At 38.4% G+C, this 18,912-nt stretch overlaps 1 pseudogene; it reads left to right on the top strand.

Annotated features, from left to right (window-relative positions):
* Positions 1 to 17,929: 17,929 nt before the first annotated feature.
* On the top strand, positions 17,930 to 18,064 carry LOC131277625 (small nucleolar RNA SNORA31; annotated as a pseudogene).
* The last annotated feature ends 848 nt before the right edge of the window (positions 18,065 to 18,912 follow it).

The following is an 18,912-nucleotide window of genomic DNA, read 5'->3' as shown; positions in this document are numbered from 1 at the left end:
TGCTAAGACTTTCTTTAGTGTCTTCTTAGACAGGTCAAGCCAGCCTGCACTCCTCTATCTGTGGAAAACCCAACAATGGACTTTTACACTGCTTTTCAGGCCTGTGTGCATAGCCCAACCATCTCTCCTAGCATGGTGATAATAATTTGGCTATGTAGAAAAAATCTGTAGCTGAAAACCTACTGATGACGTTAACCAGTAATCCTTTTTTTCATAATTAAAAGAAACATCAGAGACAATAGTATCTTAAAAGCCTAAACTAGGCAAACAATTGGAATAAGCTGCAAAGTCCCTGCTACTCTATCAAATTTTTAAATGTTTAGGTGGGTAAGATAAAACTATACTTTCTGCTGTAACTAATAAAGTACAATGTTTTCTCATGTTAATAGGATTTGTAAATATTGTTAAAATACTAAAAATCTTTCATCCCTCATTTAGCTCAAATATTAAAACCATTGTATGTATTAATTGAGAAAAGTCCTTCACAGAAGTAGGAAAACCTCCAAGAAGCTTCTTTACATAATAATAAAAGGAAAGTAAATTGTAGACATTAACTTAGCCTATGAATTGAATGTGGCGAGCACCAATATTGGCTTTGGGTGGAGTTTGTGGCAAAGGCAAATCTAAACAAGTACCCTTTGGGTCTTAATCACAATTCTGGAAGAAGGCCCAAAGTACAATATAAAAAAGCAACTGTGTGCAGCATAGGAGGGCCTGCTAAAAGTGAAAGATTTAACCCAATAGTGTCTGGTCACTCTGAAGACTGCCATCCCTATCCAGGGGTGGATTGCAAATACTAAAAGCAAGACAGTAATAATGGACTGTTGTAAATCACCCTCCGATCTATGAAAAAACGTCTGGAATACCTGCTAGTAGTAACACGTGACTGTCATGTCCTTACCCACCCCACTAGCATCCCTTTTAGGACTGTTGACACGGATGCCTTTGTGAAGATCCAGGGCCCTACCACTAGAACCTGAGAAAAGACAAGGTGGCTCCACTGAAAAGGCAAACATCATGAGTACCAAACCTTGTGGTGCCTATCCCAGAAGTTCTGGCTGCCTGTTACTTGCCAACAGCTCATAGACATCCCCCATAACTTCCTTCATGCTTACTCCATTGACTGTGACATCATATCCCTTCTGCTTTTGAGAGGAATGAGCCCCCAAATGCAAAATTCAAATCCTCTGGGGAGCAATACAACAAAATCCACCTGAACTGTATTCCTTACTTTACTAAAACAAAAAGGGGGAAAAGTGGAAATATGGCCAGAGGATAAAATACTTCACTGAGACCTGTGGCAATTGCTGCCATGCATCACATTAACTTTACAAATCCTGGAACTGTGAACTTGCAGCTTGTGTCTGCCTGTGGACTTTGGGTCTCTGTGCCCTCTCCCTATGCTATTGTGGCAGGAACTGTTAACATTACAAAGGAAAATGGATACCAGCCCCTTGGGCTAATGACACTCATAGTCATAACCTACAAAAGAATTTGTGGAAAGATTTTTCTGGGAATAGCACATGCTATAGATGGATTGGGACTAATAGTAAGAATGGTCAATATTTGCATTTAGATCAAACTCATCATTTTCTATCGTGTGTAAGAGATCCTCATGTGTTTGTGGTTGGAAAACCAGCTATAACTAAGAATGCTCTATTTTATAAAAGTGGGGCATTGTATAACTGTTTGAGAATATTTTACAGAATGGAGATTTCATTATAATGGCTCAAAGGCAGTGGGGAGTGTGGATCCCAGTGCGACTGAACTGAATTTGGCAATTGTCACCTGAGAGTCAACTGCTGTTCCATATGGCTCAAGAAATCCTGAAGTGCTCAAAGCGATTTGTGGGACTGTTAATAGCTGGCATATTGGAACTGATTGGTGTTATTGCAGCTGCTGCTACAGCTACCATGGCCTTGCATGAGACTGTGCAGACTCAGCAATATGTGCATGATTGGCATAAGAATGCTAGTGACTTATGGCAAAGTCAAGAACATATTGATGAAGAATTAAACAGTAGAGTTATTGATCTAGAATCAGCAGTTTTACATCTTGGAGATCAAGTATATAACTTAAAATTACTTAGAGGATTAAAATGTGATTGGAATAAGAGTAATTTTAGTATTACTCTGCTTGCCTATAATAATTCTATGTTTGACTGGGAAAAGATTAAAAATCATTTGATAGGTCATAAGCGTAATATGTCATTCAAAATAGAAAAATTACAGAAAAAGATATTGGAAATGTCTCATAATCAGATTTATGTAGCCGATGATAAGGATATGTTTAATTATTTGATTTCTCATTTCAATTAGTTTAGTCCAGTAAATTGGTGGAAGTCTCAACATATTTTATCAGCATTAGGAATAGGACTTTGTGTGTTAATCTTATTGCTCATTGTTGTTGCCTGCCTGGGACGAGGTGTTTGCTGAAGACTGCACCATGTGAATGGTATGGGACAAGCCAATAATTTGGTATTTGCAAGAACCTGGCAATGAGTTCCCTATGGTCACTGCACTTGGCTGGTAGTCAATGATGGGTAAGACTCTCGGATGAGGGCAACCTAAGACAGGCACAGCCACCCTGACTAAAACAAAAAGTGGGAAATGTGGAAAATAAAGGCATGTTATTTCCATGGAAGCAAGTTACTTCCTTGACCACTGAGTCATGCTGTCTCCATAGCTATATGTGCAGGTCATAAATCTAGCAAGGTGATGTGTATGGTCAGGTGGATCAAGGACTTGGTAGAACATGACAACAAGATTTATGGGTATGTTTTCTCAACAATATAATAGAACATTGTAATTTTGAACTTTGAATTATAATCATAGCATTTGATCCATGGTGTTACACAAGTTGAGGTAATGGGAATAGTTAGCTAGAATAGTTGCTGGTTCTCACAATTGCTTGGGGTATATAAAGAAGTCCCTGAGATTAATAGACTTGTCTGATGAGCTTGAGGCTTCAATGCTCTCAGATTCCCTGATCCCAATCTCTCTTTGTATTTCATTCCCAATACCCTTCGGGCCCATGACTCCTACAGTTGTAGTCTTCTATTTCTTCTAGGGTCAATGTAGGTAGTCTGTGTTTCTAGGAATTTTTCCATCTTGTCTACATTGTTTGTTGTTGTTGTTGCTTTTTTTTTTTTTTTGGCATACAGTTGTCCATAGTATTCTCTGTGATCTCTTTGTTCTGAGTGGTCAGTGGTAATGTCCCACCTTTCATCTGTGATTTTGTTCATTTGCATCTTCCCTCATTTTTTGTTTGTCAGTCTAGCTCAGGGTTTGTTGATTTTGTTGATCTTAAAGAATGAGGTTTTAGTTTTGTTGAATCTATTGTTTTTGTTTGTTTTTTGTTCTCAATTTCATATATTTTTGCTCTGATCTTTACTATTTCTTCCCTTCAGCTGGTTTGGAATTAGTTTGCTGTTCTTTTTCTAGTTCCACGAGATGTGCCTTAGAACTTTGATTTTAGCTCTTGTTTTTTAATGTAAGTAAGCACTGAGAGGTATAAATTTCCCTCTCAGCATTGCCTTTGTGGAGTCCCATAATTTTATGTGCTCTGTTCTCATTTTCATTCATCTCAGATATTTGCTGAATTCTCTTGCAATTTCTTCTTTGATCCATTCGTTATTTAAGAGTGTGTTGTTTAACCTCCATATATTTATGAATTTTCCCTTTTTATGTCCATTATTGATTTCCAGCTTCATTCCATTATTTTTTTAAAGATTTATTTCTCTCCCCTCCCCCTGCCCCAGTTGTCTGTTCTCTGTGTCTATTTGCTGCATGTTCTTCTTTGTCTGCTTCTGTTGTTAGCAGCATGGGAATCTGTGTTTCTTTTTGTTGTGTCATCTTGTGTCAGCTCTCCATGTGTGCAGTGCCATTCCTGGGCAGGCTGAACTTTCTTTCGTGCTGGGCGGTTCTCCTTATGGGGTGCACTCCTTGTGCATGGGGCTCCCCTATGCAGAGGACACCCCTGCGTGGCATGGAACTCCTTGCATGCATCAGCACTGCACATGGGCCAGCTGCACATGAGTCAAGGAGGCCGGGGATTTGAACCACAGACCTCCCATGTGGTAGACGGATGCTGTAACCACTGGGCCAAGTCTGCTTCCCTCATTCCATTATGATCAGAGAAAGTGTCTGTTTAATTTCAGTCTTTTTAAATTTATTGAGACTTGTCTTGTGACCCAACATATGGTCTATCTTGGAGAAGGATCCATGAGCACTTGGGAAGATTGTATATCCTGCTGTTTTGGGGTATGTAATGGTTAGCCAAGGCGGTACTGATAAAAAAAACACCAGAAATTGGTGGGTTTTTATAAAGGGTATTTATTTGGGTTAGGAGCTTACAGATACTCGGTCATACAGCATAAGTTACTTCCTTCACCAAAGTCTGATTTCACGTGTTGGAGCAAGATGGCTGCTGATGTCTGTGGGGGTTCAGGCTTCCTGGGTTCCTCTCTTCCCAGGGCTTGCTTCTTCCCAGACTTAGCATTCCTCTCTTCCCAGGGCCCCAACTTAAGGCTTCAGCACTAATCTCCAACATCAAAACTCCAACATCAAAAACCCCTAACTCTGTCCTTTGCCATGCTCTTTATCTGTGAGTCTCCCTCCCACCAAGGGGTGAGGACTCAGTGCCCTACTGGCAGAAGAGGTTTACCTGATTACTTAATTACTAAATCCAATATAATCTGATATGCCCAGAGGAAAAGATCAATTTACAAACATAATCCAATATATATACATTTAATTCATCAGTAATATCAAATTGCTACAGGGTGCAATGTTCTATAGATGTCTGTTAGGTCTAGTTCATTTACCATATTATTCAACCTCTCTGTTTTTTTACTTATCTCTGTCCAGATGTTTTTTCCAATACTGAGAAAAGGTGTATTGAAGTCTCTAACTATTATTGTAGAGACATTTATTTCTCACTTCACTTTTGCCAGTGTGTACCTCATGTACCATGCAGCATTTAGGTGCATAAATATTTATTATAGTTATTTTTTCTTGATGAATAGTCCCTTTTATTAGTATATAGTGACCTTATCCATCCCTTATAACAGATTTGCATTTAAAATCTGTTTTGTCTGATATTAGTATCACTACTCCAGGTCTTTTTTGGTTACTATTTTTACGTTCTTTTTCCTACCTTTCACTTTTAACCTGGTTTTGTCTTTACATCTTAGGTGGGTTTCTTGTAGACAACTTAAAAATGGCTCGTATTTTTTAGTACATTCTATCAGTCTCTGTCTTTTGATTGGGAAATTCAAGCCCTTACCCTTCAATGTTATGAATGTAATGGCCTTACTTACTTCATCCACTTTGTCCTATGACTTTCTGTTGTTATATCATACTGCTTATCATACTGCTGTCTTTCTTTTTACCCCTTAATTTACCATTCCTCATAATCTTCATTTCATTTCTATACTCTTCTCCAAGTCACTCCCCCTTGTTTTTTCCTTTAAGTCTTTTGTAATTCTGGTTTTGGTAATATATTCTATCAGTTTTTGTTTGTCTGTGAAGACTTTGAACTCACTGTCATTTTTGAAGGACAATTTTGCTGGATACAGACTTCTTGGTTGGCAGTTTTTCTCTTTCAGTACCTTAAATACATCATATCACTTTCTTCATGGTTTCTGATGGGAGGTCAGTACTTAATCTTTTTCTTTTTTTAAGATTTTTTAAAAAATTTATTTCTCTCCCCGCCAGTTGTCTGCTGTCTGTGTCCATTTGCTGTGTGTTCTTCTGTAACCACTTCTATCCTTATCAGTGGCACCGTGAATCTGTATTTCTTTTTGTTGCATCATCTTGTTGTGTCAGCTCTCCATGTGTGCAGTGCCATTCCTGGGCAGGCTGCACTTTCTTTTGCACTGGGAAACTCTCTTTATGGGGTACACTCCTTGCATGTGGGGCTCCCCTACGTGGGGGACACCCCTGCATGGCAGGGCACTCCTTGTGTGCATCAGCACTGTGCGTGGGTAACTCCACACAGGTCAAGGAGGTCTGGGGTTTGAACCGTGGACCTCCCATGTGGTACAAGGATGCTGTAACCACTGGGCCATGTCCACCACCTCATTGTGGCTTCTTTCTCCACCTGCCTTTCACTCTGCTTATAAAGGACTCCAGGAATCCAGACTAAAGCCCAACCTGATTCATTTGAGCAATACCTTAACCAAAGTAAATCTTGAAGAGATTTATTTCCAATGGGTCCACATGCTCCAGAATGCCCACCAAGACCAAGAACATGTCCAAACTAATTCACTGCAGAGGGCAAGGCTCAGTATCCAAGCACTTTTCAAGCCTCTCCTTGAGTCATTTTTGCTAATGCCCCATTAGCCAAAACAAGTCACTTGACCAAACCTAGAGTTAATATGGGAGCAGACTACATAAAAACAAGAACATAGAGACCACTGAAGAAATAATCTACCCACATTCCACCTTCTGGACAAAATAAGTTAAGTCACTCCTACATGAAAAATACATTTACCTCTTTCCCCCAAGATTCTCAAAGGCACTAATTTCAAAACCTCATAATATACACCAAGGTCATTAGTTGGCATCTTTTTTGGAGTTATGTTTTCTAAGTGGTTGTTGTAGTATATAGGAATGAAATCAAATTGCATATCTTGATCTTGTATACAGAAAATTTTAGCTCTTAATTTTAACCATTTGCCTGTAGATTGCCCTTAAGAAGCAGCACAGTATAGTGGTCAACAGCCTGGAAATAGGATTCTGATAGCCTAAACTTAAATCCAAGCTCTGCCACTTATCAGCTGTGTGATCGTGTACAAGTTCCTCAAACTCTCTATGCCTCAGTTTTGTCATCTGTAAAATGAAGATGATAATAATACCAAGGTCAAATACCAAAATTACCTTGCATATTTTATGAAGATAAAATTAATTAATATTTCTAAAGCACTCAGGGCAATGGCTCATCTTTTGCAACTACCATTAAAGTGTTCATTAGATTAAATAACTTTTATTTGTTCTTATACTTAATTCTGTTTTTGTTTGCTTGCATTTGAAAGTATAAGCAGTGACAGTGACTATCCTGTATTTGTTACTTTTTTTAAGATTTATTTTTTTATTTATTTCCCCCCACCTCCCCCACCTCCCAGTTGTCTGCTCTCTGTGTCCATTTGCTGTGTGTTCATCTGTGTCTGCTTCTATTCTTGTCAGCAGCCAGGGAATCTGTGTCTCTTTTTGTTGCATCATCTTGCTGCATCAGCTCTCCGTGTGTGCAGCGCCACTCCTGGGTGGGCTGCACTTTCTTTCATGCTGGGCAACTCTCCTTATGGGGTGCACTCCTTGCACATGGGGCTCCCCTACACAGGGGCACCCCTGCATGGCAGGGCACTCCTTGTGCTCACCAGCACTGCATATGGGCCAGCTGCACACATGTCAAGGAAATCCTGGGTTTGAACCACAGACCTCCCATATGGTAGGTGGATGCTCTATCCGTTGAGTCAAGTCCACTTCCCCTGTATTTGTTCTTGACATTAAAGGGAACAATATGAACATCTGACCACTTAGGAATAAGATTTGCTATAAGTTTTGATAGACACCCTTCATCAAGATAAGGAAGGTCTACTCTAGTTCTGTTTTGCTAGGTATTTTAATCATAAATTGGTAATACTAAAACTTTTTATGAAAATTACAGGAACTGAAATTTTAAAATCCATCCATTCCCTGAAAAAATTCAACTTTTTCCTGACATCTCCTTGTTTGTTAATTTGTTCAGTTGGTTGGTTAATAAAGATGGTAGATTCAGTTTGCTTCTATTTATTTAGGATTTTTGTATGAGTTGAGATATTATATTAACCTAAATTTTGATTTCTCATATGATTTTTTCTGGTTTTAAGATTAAACAGACATCAAAAAATAAGTTGAGAAGTGTGTGTGTGTCCCCTCTTCTCTCTCTCTTCTCTTCTCCAGAACATTTTGTATAAGATTGTAAAAAAGTTTTATTCCTGGAATTTATAGTATCAGTTAAATCTGAAAAAAAATCTAGGTCTTATGGGTGTTTTATGAATAATTTTTAACTACTGATTTAGTTTCCTTCATGGTTATAGGTCTATTCAGGTTTTCTATTTTCTCTTGAGTCAATTTAGTAAGAAATATTTTTCTAGAAAATTATCAGTTTCATCTATACTCTGAAATTTATTAACTAAAGTTGTCAGTATTCTCTTATTTTTATCTGTTGTTCTTTCATTCTTAATATTGCCATTTGTGTTCTCTCTCCCTCTCTCCCTCCCTGTCCCACCCTTTTTCTCTCTCTCTCTCTCTTCTCTCTCTCTCTCTCTCACACACACACACACACACACACAGAGCAACAGCAGCATTCTAGTTCATGGATTTTTTTAAAGAACTAAATTTTGGTTTTGTTGATCTTCAGCATAAAATAAACAAAATATCTTTGTTTATTCTTTCATTAATTTCTGCTCTAGTTTTTATTATTTGCTTTCTTCAGGTTTGTTCTGTTCTTTTCCTAACTTCTTAATTAGTTTTTGCTCTTTTTTCTTTCTAGTGTAAGTATCTAAGGATATAAATTCAAATTTCCCTCTAAGTACCATTTTAACTACATTCTTTGAGTTAGATGTAGAGTATTCTTGTTAACATTCAATCCTAATTTTAAATTATATTTATTTCTGAATCTATAGATGATATATTACAATTTTACATTTTTAAAAAATATAAATAATAGGATACTATTATTGACACTTTGCTTTTTCTCTCTTGGAGTTGTTCCATATCTGTAAAAAGAAATAATTTTTTTCATTCTTTTTGATGACTGCCTTTTATTAACCATTTCTCTATTGATAGATATTAGGGTTTGTTTTCCATTTTTGCTGTAACAAATAAGGCTGAAATTTAAAACTATTTCTCTCTTGGAGTTGTTCCATATCTGTAAAAAGAAATAATTTTTTTCATTCTTTTTGATGACTGCCTTTTATTAACCATTTCTCTATTGATAGATATTAGGGTTTGTTTTCCATTTTTGCTGTAACAAATAAGGCTGAAATTTAAAACTATTTATATATGTAATTTCATGTATGTTCACTTACAAATATATTTGTAAGAGATAGCCCTAAATGTGAAATTGTTGGATCAATTTATTCAATTCTATGCTTACCTGTAATATTGATTGGTTTTGCCTGTAAATATAAACTATCTACCATAAAGTTTTCATTGATTTTTACTCCCTCTGGCAATGCAAGAAAGTGCCTACTTCCCCATATTCTTGCCCAGCTCTGCATATTATGAAACATTTTTATATTTGAAAATACCATAAGAATAATATATTTGTAGGATTAGTTTCTATTTTTCTTATCATGACTAAGGTTGAGCACTTTTTCACTAATAAATCACTTTTTCCCCCTTTCAATAAACCATCTCTATATATTTTTGCCCGTATAGTGGGTTACTGGTCTTTTTCTTATTGATCTCAAAGAGATTTTTTTATATCAGTGATATCAGCCCTCTAAATGCATTATGAATTGAAAATAGTTTCCCAATTTTTTGTTTGGTTTTTGACTTATGTTGGATTTTAAGTTTTTATCACTTAATTGATCAGTCTTGTGCTTTATGTTTTGGGGGTTTTTTTAGTTAAAACTTATGAACATATCTTCTCATATCTTTTACTAATTTTGTCATTTTATTTTAAAAATTTAAATCTTTGTCCATCTGGAATATATGTTGGTACATGGTATAAAGTGGAGTTAAACTAATTTTTGTTCCAAACAGCTACCCAGTTATCCTAACACCATTTATTAAATAATCCATCTACCTGTCACTAATTTGACTCTGTCTTATTGTAAACTCCCATATGTATTAGAGACTATTTACAGACATCCTATTCTTTTTCACTGATTAGTCCTTTTAATCATGTGTCAATATCACAGTGGAGGTTTGGGTTTTTTTGACGGGGCAGGCTGAGTGAGGAAGGCTGGTGTTGACTTTTGAGGAGATGGGGTGTAACATTTTGGTTGAGGTATAACAAACATACAGAAAAGTGCCCAAATCATAAGCATAAAGCTTGACGAACATTTACAGTGTGAACATACCATATTACTGTACTCAGATCAAGAAGCAAAGCATTTCCAGAATCCTCCCAGTCACTACCCTACTGAGGGTAACTGAATCCTAAATTAATCCTGACTTGGAGCACGATAATTAGCTGGACCAGTTTTTTTATTTATTAGCTGAATTACACAGTATCTACCCTTGATTCTGGTTCTTTCATTCAACATTATGTTAGTGATATTCAACCACATTGTAGTTGTAATTCATGCAATCTAATTGCTATAGAGTATTCCATTGCATAAATATAGTACAATCATCCCTTCCACTGTCAGTGGGCATTTGGGGAACTTCCTGGTTTTTGCAATTACACATAGTGCTCGTATGAACATTCTTTTGTACGTCATCTGATGAGCATATGTTCGTATTTCTGTTTAATATGTAGCTAGGGTTGGAATTACTGGGTCACAGGTTATGCATATGTTCATCCTAAGTAGCCAAATGGTTTTCCAAAGTGATTGTACCAGTGTATGAAAGTTTCATTGCTCTGCTTCGCTGCCTACCCTTGGTATTTGTAGCAGGAGCTGTTGATGCCCAGCCATTTTCCCTCAAGCCTTTCCATATCATTGCACACCAGCATTTTTAACGCTTAACCTGAGGGCCCCCAGGGAATCCCATGCTCCCACTCCTAAGAGGGAAGAAGTGTAGGGGATTAACAAGCCCTGAGCAGAGTTCAGTCGGTGACGGGTGAGAAGTGGTTTATCCATACCCTGAATCTCTTGCCCTCCAGACAGGATAATTAAGCACATGTTCTACACTCGCTCTTGGAGATGCAGTGGAATGAAGCTTCAGTTGGATGACAGTGACAAATGGCTTGATCATTCATCCTGTGCCTGCTGCCTTTCTTGTCTCCCTTGTCCACTCCCCTACTGGTGTTTTAAAATCTTATCTCAAGATATGCTTTCTATGGAAATCCAAAGTAAGAAAGTCTGTTCTTTTTCATTTTGGTAATGGTGGGGAGTGATTTGGGGAGAAATATGTCTAAAAACACCCCTAAGAGGAGTCACAATGAAAACAGGGTTTCAGAAACATTGACTTAGATATAGGAACCATCTCAAATTTATTTTTGTGTATGTTATAAGGTAGGGTTCCAGTTTCACCTTTTGTGTATGTTTATCTAGTTGTAGCAACACCGCCTGTGGAAGGCTTTTCTTTCCTGCTTGAATTGCCTTTATTGTATAGACAGTATAGGCCTGGCTCTTTTTTGTTCCACTGGCTCCTTTGTCTAGTGTTAAGCAAATACCACACTATCTTGCTTATTCTTACTCCATAGTAAGCTTTAAGTCCATAGCATAATCCTCCAACCTTTTTCTTCTTTTTTGAGATTGGCTTGGCTATTCTTGGTCATCTGCATTTCCATGTTATTGCTAGAGTCAGACTTTTGATTTCTGCCATGACTTTTACTGTTATGGGTTGAATTGTGCCTCCCCCACCACCCCTGAAAAAAAAGACATGTTTATGCCCTAAACCCTGGTCATATGAATGTGACCTTATTTGGAGATGAGTCTTTGAACAAAGATGTTATTAGTTATGATGAGGAGAAACTGGATTAGGATGGGCCCAAATCCAAGATGGCAGCTGTCTGTGAGCCCGTGAACACCATGTGGGCACAGGGGAAACAGACAAGGGCAAAGGGGACTGTCATGTGAAGATGGAGACAAGAAAGAAACCTGCAAGGAACAGCGGGGATGGGCAGCAAACTCTAGAACCAGGAAGAGGCCAGGAAGGACTCCAGGGGGCATGGCCCCACCAGCACCTTGACTTCAGGCTTCTGGCCTCTGGGCTGCAAGGCAATACATTTCTCTTGTTCTAAGCCACTGAATAGTGGTGATTTGCTCTAGCAGCCCTGGGAAACTCAGGCAGACAGGAGGGAAAGAGATCAGAACACGGGCCTGTCATTTAAAATGTATAGGACAAAGTAAGGAATTTTAAATGTATCTAGGGAAGCAGACTTGGCCCAGTGGTTAGGGCATCTGCCTACCACATGGGAGGTCCATGGTTCAAACCCTGGGCCTCCTTGACCCACGTGGAGCTGGTCCATGAGCAGTGCTGATGTGCGCAAGGAGTGCGCATGTCCGTGGTGTAGGAGAGCCCCACACGCAAGAAGTGCACCCTGTAAGGAGAGTCACCCAACACATAAAATGTGCAGCCTGCCCAGGAGTGGTGCAACACATATGAAGAACTGACTCAGCAAGATGACGCAACAAAAATGAGACATGGATTCTGGGTGCCACTGACAAGAATACAAGCAGACACAGAAGAACAGACAGTGAATGGACACAGAGAGCAGACAACTGGGGGGGGGAGGAGGAAGGGGAAAGAAATAAAAAATAAATCTAAAAAAATAAAAATAAATAAATAAGCAAATGTGTCCTAAGTGCAGTGGGTATCACAAGGAAATATTATTTACCTTGAAGCATATCTTGAAAATTGAGAACCACTCAATAATATTAAATTGAATTGCTGGGATTATTTGCACAGCTTATGAAAATGTTATTCCATAAAATACCTAAATAATATTTGGTGTTAATGAAGATCATTGGCCCTTTGATTAAGAATAGGTGAAAAGCAAGCTAACTATAAATGTTTTTCAGTGGCAAGACACTGCCCAGAAATTCAGAAATAGATCATTTTGGCAGGGAAAAACTTGCTGAACTCTGGAAAATAGGAGTATTATAAGTAGATACAATCAAAAAGAGTTTGGAACCTAGAGAAGAGAAATTAATTTTCTATAAATATGTTTTCCCAATTGTGCTTCTTATATATTCATACACAGGTCTCTTGATTGCTGTACTATCAATTTGCTTCACTAGATGGAGTTATGAGACATAATATTTACAAATGCTTTCCAAAAGGAAAAATAATCTTTGATATTTTAAGAAAATGATTTATTTGTACAAAAACAAAATAAAACGACTATGCTTGTAAGATGTCATCTTAAAAGAGATGATATTCCATGTAAGAAATTGTAGTCTCCTGGGAGAAATGTTTTCTAGCGATTAATAATGAGTAATTTACTAGTTAATATTTCTATCAATGAGCAGCGTGCATGGGTTCTTTCACTTACTCTCTCTTTTGTTCATTTCTCATTCATTTACATGTGCCCAACACTGTTAGGCATTAGGGATATAAAAATAAGGAAGACAATGTTGCTTTAATTTGTTCCTGGATATTTTACTCTTCTGATGGCATTGTGATTGTATATTGTCTTAATTTCCTCTTAAGGTTGTCCATTATACTCTGTAGAAACACAAGCACAAACAAAAAATAAGGAAGACACACTCCCAGTCACCGAGGAGCTCACAGCCTCAGTCAAGTAGGGGAGAAAAATATATAAACTAACAATTTGAATACATTTTGGCAGAACTGTGGAATGCTAAATGTAAGGTTCAGTGGTGGCACCAAGAAAGAAATGACTAGCTTTTATTGCATAGGAGGGATGGTTGGGATGAGTTTTAGAGATAAGTACTTCAGAGACAATGAAGAATGGGGAGAAGAGGGTAGCAATAGTCAGACAAAACCTGGTGATGGCCTGAATCAAATTAGTACCTGCAGGGATAGACAGGAGGAGATACGATGCATACGATGTGGAGGAGGTAGAATAGGCTGACTGAATGGCTAAAGACGTGGGGGGACAAGGAGGAGGGAGACATTTCTTAGGTAGTTTGAAACATGTCCAGTTGAGATCAGGGTAAACATCCCACATGAATCTACTCATATATTAAATTGTAAACTGCTTCCCCACCCTTGCCCTTCTCTTGGGATCTCACCCCATTCTCTGTTTTCTCTGGCAGGTGAACTTGTTCTCTCTGCCAAATGAGTCCGTCTCAGTCTAGATTTGTGCTGACATGTATTAAATTTCCTGTGAAAGTAAGGAACTATTACATCATCTCTCCTTCTTGCTCTCGCTCTTGCTCACTTACACACACACATACATGCCATGGGCAAGTCCATAGAGACAAATATAGTGTCATTTGTAAAAAATAACAGAACAAAAATATATGGAATGGATATTAATGCTGCAGAAAGACAACCTTGCACTCATAATTCATTGCAGAGAACTATGCAGTGATTACCATTAAGTGTTCTTGAATCCTGGAATGGGGTGTGGGTCTTACTGCAGGTATTTAAATCATTTTACATAGTCCCCTACTTGTAGTAGTTTTCATAAATTCCTGCCAGCAAATAGTAGTAGAGCTGACTAGATAATTTTCTAAGTTGCTTTTTAATTCTATTATTTTATGCCAAAGCTTAGAAATCTAGAATTTTTGTTTTGTTTTCAGACTTCCCTTTTTTATTGTTCTTTTTATTTTTTCTCCCTTTATTTTTTAAAATGTTACATTAAAAAATTTAAGAGGTCCCCATATACCGACCACCCCCCTCACCCCACTCCTCCCACATCAACAACCTCTTTCATCATCATGAGACATTCATTGCATTTGGCGAATACATTTTGGAGCACTGCTGCACCACATGGATAATGGTTTACATTGTAGTTTACACTCTTTCCCAGTCCACCCAGTGGGCCATGGCAGGACATACAATATCCAGCATCTGTCCCTGCAGTACCACCCAGGGCAACTCCAAGTCCTGAAAATGCCCCCACATCATATCTCTTCTTCCCTCTCCCTACCCTCAGCAGCTACTGTGGCCACTTTCTCCACATCAGTCCTACAATTTCTTCCATTACTAATCACAATAGTTCTATAGTAGAATATCAGTAAGTGCACTCTAGTCCATACTCTATTCCTCCATTCTGTGGACCCTGGGATGGTTATTTCCACTCCACCTCTATATCGAGAGGGGGCTTAGATTCCACATGGATGCTGGATGCAATTCTCCTGCTTGCACTTGTAGGCACTCTTGGCTCCCTGGTGTGGTGGATGACCTTCTTCACCTCCCTGTTAGCTGGCCAGGGTAAGTCCAATAAACCAGAGGGTAGGAGTTGCAAGTCTGCTGAGGCTCAGAGCCTGGCTGTCACATGGACAGTCCACAATTTCAGATCTCCTGAGTATACACCAACCACAGGTCCAGTAAAAGCGACAGAAGAGGTATGTGTAGAAATGTCATTTCTGAGTCCAACTCCATCACACTCAGGAACACAAACTCCAAAGTAGGGCCAACTGACATGGCACTGAACTCCAGAGCCATCTGCCAAGACCATAGAACCTGTGGGTCTCTGTAGCTCTCAGGAGAACCAGTACCTGGGGTTGTATCTATGTTGACTGTCTCTGGGACCCTGCTTAGGCATGAGTAAGCGCAACCCCTCTGATGACCTCCCGACTCTTTTTTGGAGACTCATAGCCGTATAAACTCATTTTTCCTTTCCATTTCCCCCTTTTATTCAAGGTCAAAAAGCAGTTTTTAACACCTGATATTACATGTAGGCTGAGGTATTCTGCTGGTCTGAGTTGAACCTTGTACTCAAGGTCTCTTTCTAGTTACATCATCAGCTGGTGTTTGTAGGAATTCCGTGACACCAGAGAGGCTTATCCCCAGGAGTCATGCCTCACACTGGGGGGAAGGTAATGCATTTACATGACTTAGAGACTGGCCACATTTGAGCAACATGGAGGCTCTTAAGAGGTAACTCTTAGGCACCCTGCAGCTCTAGGCCTAGTCCATATTTCAGACTCACAGGCTCATAAGCATAGTCATCAGTATCAAGGGCTCATAATGTATAACATAAGATAACTAAAATTTAGAAAATTGTATCATCTAAAATATAAACCATAATGTAAACCCAAATGGAACCATGTTTGAAAGCTATGTTTCAATATCTGTACATCAGCTGCAGTAAATATAATATGAACATACAAAAAGATCATTGCTGGGGAAGGGACAAAGTGTTTGATGTTGGATATGTGGGAGTACCCTATATTGTATATGTGAATGACTGTGATCTAAAACTTTTGTGAAGACAAACTTAATAATTAGAAAAAAAAGAAAGGATGTAGACACTGAGGAAGAAATGAAAGAAACTGTCTTGCCACTGTACATACAATGCAACACCAATTGCTGTGAAGTGCAAAATGTCAAAAACAAAGCTTTTTCATTTTTTCATTTTTTGATACGCCAATTTATTTTTTCTTTATTTAATTTGTCTAAATTAGTATGTATTCTATATCTAACCTTTAAACCCATCACTATATCCCATTTTACTATTAATGGAACTTGGTAATAAGGCTTCATTTTTGAAGAAGTTTTGGACCACAGAGAGGTTCAACTATGGTGGGGGCAGAACACTGGTGTGGAGTGTTATTGATGGGGGGGGCACATGGTTGGGAGGGAGTTTTCCAGGGCACAGATATAGGGTAATAAAAATGTTTGGATATTTTCATAGTAGTTACAGTTAAAAACAACTGAGGGAGTGCTGAGTTCCTAGCCAGGGGAGCTCTATCACAGTCCCCAATGGAACAGCAACAATTCCCCAAGTGCAATGGCAAAGACCAATAAAGAAGGATGTTCCAGATTTCCTTTGATTTCTATTGTGAACTCACTTCTGTTTTCATTTAACATTCACATGTTTCTTTTTATCCATCCCTAATACAAGGAGTGTAATAAAACATACTCTGTAGGTGTTTGAGACCACATATATCAGCCTAGAGAGCTGCTGGAGGCAGGATGAGAGGGAGATATAAAGGGAGGAGAAGCTAAAATCACAAAGCATACCTTCACCAGAGGCAGAATTGATCAAGTGCCAGATAAAACTAAACTTCAAAAGTCCTGACTCAGAGCAGATGTGGCTCAAGCAGTTGAGTGCCCACGTCCCACATGGAAGGCCCCGGGTTCAGTTCCTGGAACCTCCTGCAGACAATGAGCAAAAAAGAACAAATGAGCAAATAGATGAGGGAGCCAACTCAGGGGAGCTGAAGTGGCTCAATGGCTGAGTGCCAGCCTTCCACATATGAGGTTCCAGGTTCCAGGTTCAATCCCTGGTCCTGCTACCTCAAGGGAGAAAAAAAACAAAAAAGAAGTCCTGACTTACCTCTGAAATCTCTGTGCTCTTTGATTTCCATAGTGGCAAAGCAAAATGTTGGGTCTGTATATTTGAATCTCATGCAGGAATTCTTCCAACTTCCTTATCCATATCTTCATCTATATCCACATAATTTCTTTCTGTATCAATACCTATCAATATTCAAATCCACTTCTATATCTTCTCACTTTGCTGTTCTCTCATGCCCAGACCTGTTTCAAACCAGCAGGACAAATCAAGTGGACAGAGGAGAAATGGGGGTGACTGCAAGGAAATTTTTGATGACTACAACAAAGTCAATAAGTGTAAACTCTATTTATTCTTACAGCACATTTCTGAGAAAATTTTAAAGAGTTCAAGTCCAAATTCTTTAAAATGCAACAGGAGCAGGTGGAAGGAGCAAAAGAGTTTTCTATCTAAGGGTCCTTAGTTCATAGGACTCCTCAGAGAAGTGGTTGATTATAGGGCTGGGGCAAGAAAAATCTAAATGAAACATCTTGTGGTGCCAGAAAATAAGAATGTCCTGAAAACAAACAAACAACAGCAAAAAGTCCCACCATAATGATAGGACTATGTCAAAAGGATACAGAAGCCAAGTTGAAGGAGTTCACAATGGTGAAAGTTGGAACAATTTAAGCCACAAAATAAATAATCAAAGATTGGATTGTCATCCATAAATCTAAATAAATACTCATGAGTCCATACTTATCAATATAAATAGATGATGATAAATAAATAAAGTAGGGGAGAAGGGACAGCTCTTTCTTAGAGATTACCCAATCAATAAGTGTAGAAAGGAATGAGGGAAATACAAAATCACTATTAGGCAAACACCACTGTTGCAAGCAAGATTCACAGATAAATGCATCTCTTACAGCCCTGGAGCAGTTCATATCTGCTGCTAAAAGGTTTCTACTACAGATGCAAGAAAAAGAAGGTCCTCATGCTTTCTGTCTGTCTGGTTGTGGCAGCCAAGATTGAATGGGGGAATCCAGGAAATTCTAAAAAACGGGGAAGGGAAAATAATCTTTGCAACTCAGAAATAAACTTAAAAACAGAAAAAAAAATGCACAGGTAGATACTAAAATCCATGGGTGAAAGTTTAAGTGAAAACATGACATTAACAGAATAAATGTATCTCCTCCAAGAAACGTCATCAATTACAAAGGGAAAAATAGTACCTTTATAGTGGAGAAACCTGACAGATGCCATGTTAACCAAATGATCAAGGTCAACATAACCAAAAATAAGACATTCAACATCATGTATTCTTAACATGCTGCACTGAGATGAGCACTCACCTCTGTGATGTGCTTGCCAAAAATGTACAATCTCAATCAAATCATGAGAAAACATCATGCAAACCCAAACTGAGGGCCATTCTACAAAATATCTCACTAGTACTCCTTCCAAAATGATAAGGTCATGAAAGACAAAGACTGAAGAACTCTACCAGATTGGAGGAGACCAAGAGAACACAATAACTAAATGGCAATGGGATTCCAGATTGGATACTGGAACAAAAAAAGGACACTGTGGGGGGGAGGGAAGGGGGAGAGAGGGGGAGGGGGGACTAATGAACTTCAAACAAGGTCTGTAGTTTAATAGTATTGATAGTACCAATGTTAATTTTCTGGCCTTGATCCTCAAATTATGGTTATGGAATTGTTAATAGTAGAGGAAGTTGGGTGAATGGTATACATATACTCTCAGAACAATTTTTACAACTTTCCTATAAGTCTAAAATTATTTAAAATAACAAATTTACTTTTTAAGACCTTGGTTCATGTCTCAGCTCTGGCATTTATTAGCTCTATCACTTTCTGGGCCTCAGTTTCCTTACTA

The sequence above is a fragment of the Dasypus novemcinctus genome, unplaced genomic scaffold, assembly GCF_030445035.2.
Source record: "Dasypus novemcinctus isolate mDasNov1 unplaced genomic scaffold, mDasNov1.1.hap2 scaffold_197, whole genome shotgun sequence".
Lineage (NCBI taxonomy): Eukaryota > Metazoa > Chordata > Mammalia > Cingulata > Dasypodidae > Dasypus > Dasypus novemcinctus.
Note: the sequence above shows the minus strand (reverse complement) of the source record. Positions and strands in the feature narration are given on the sequence as shown.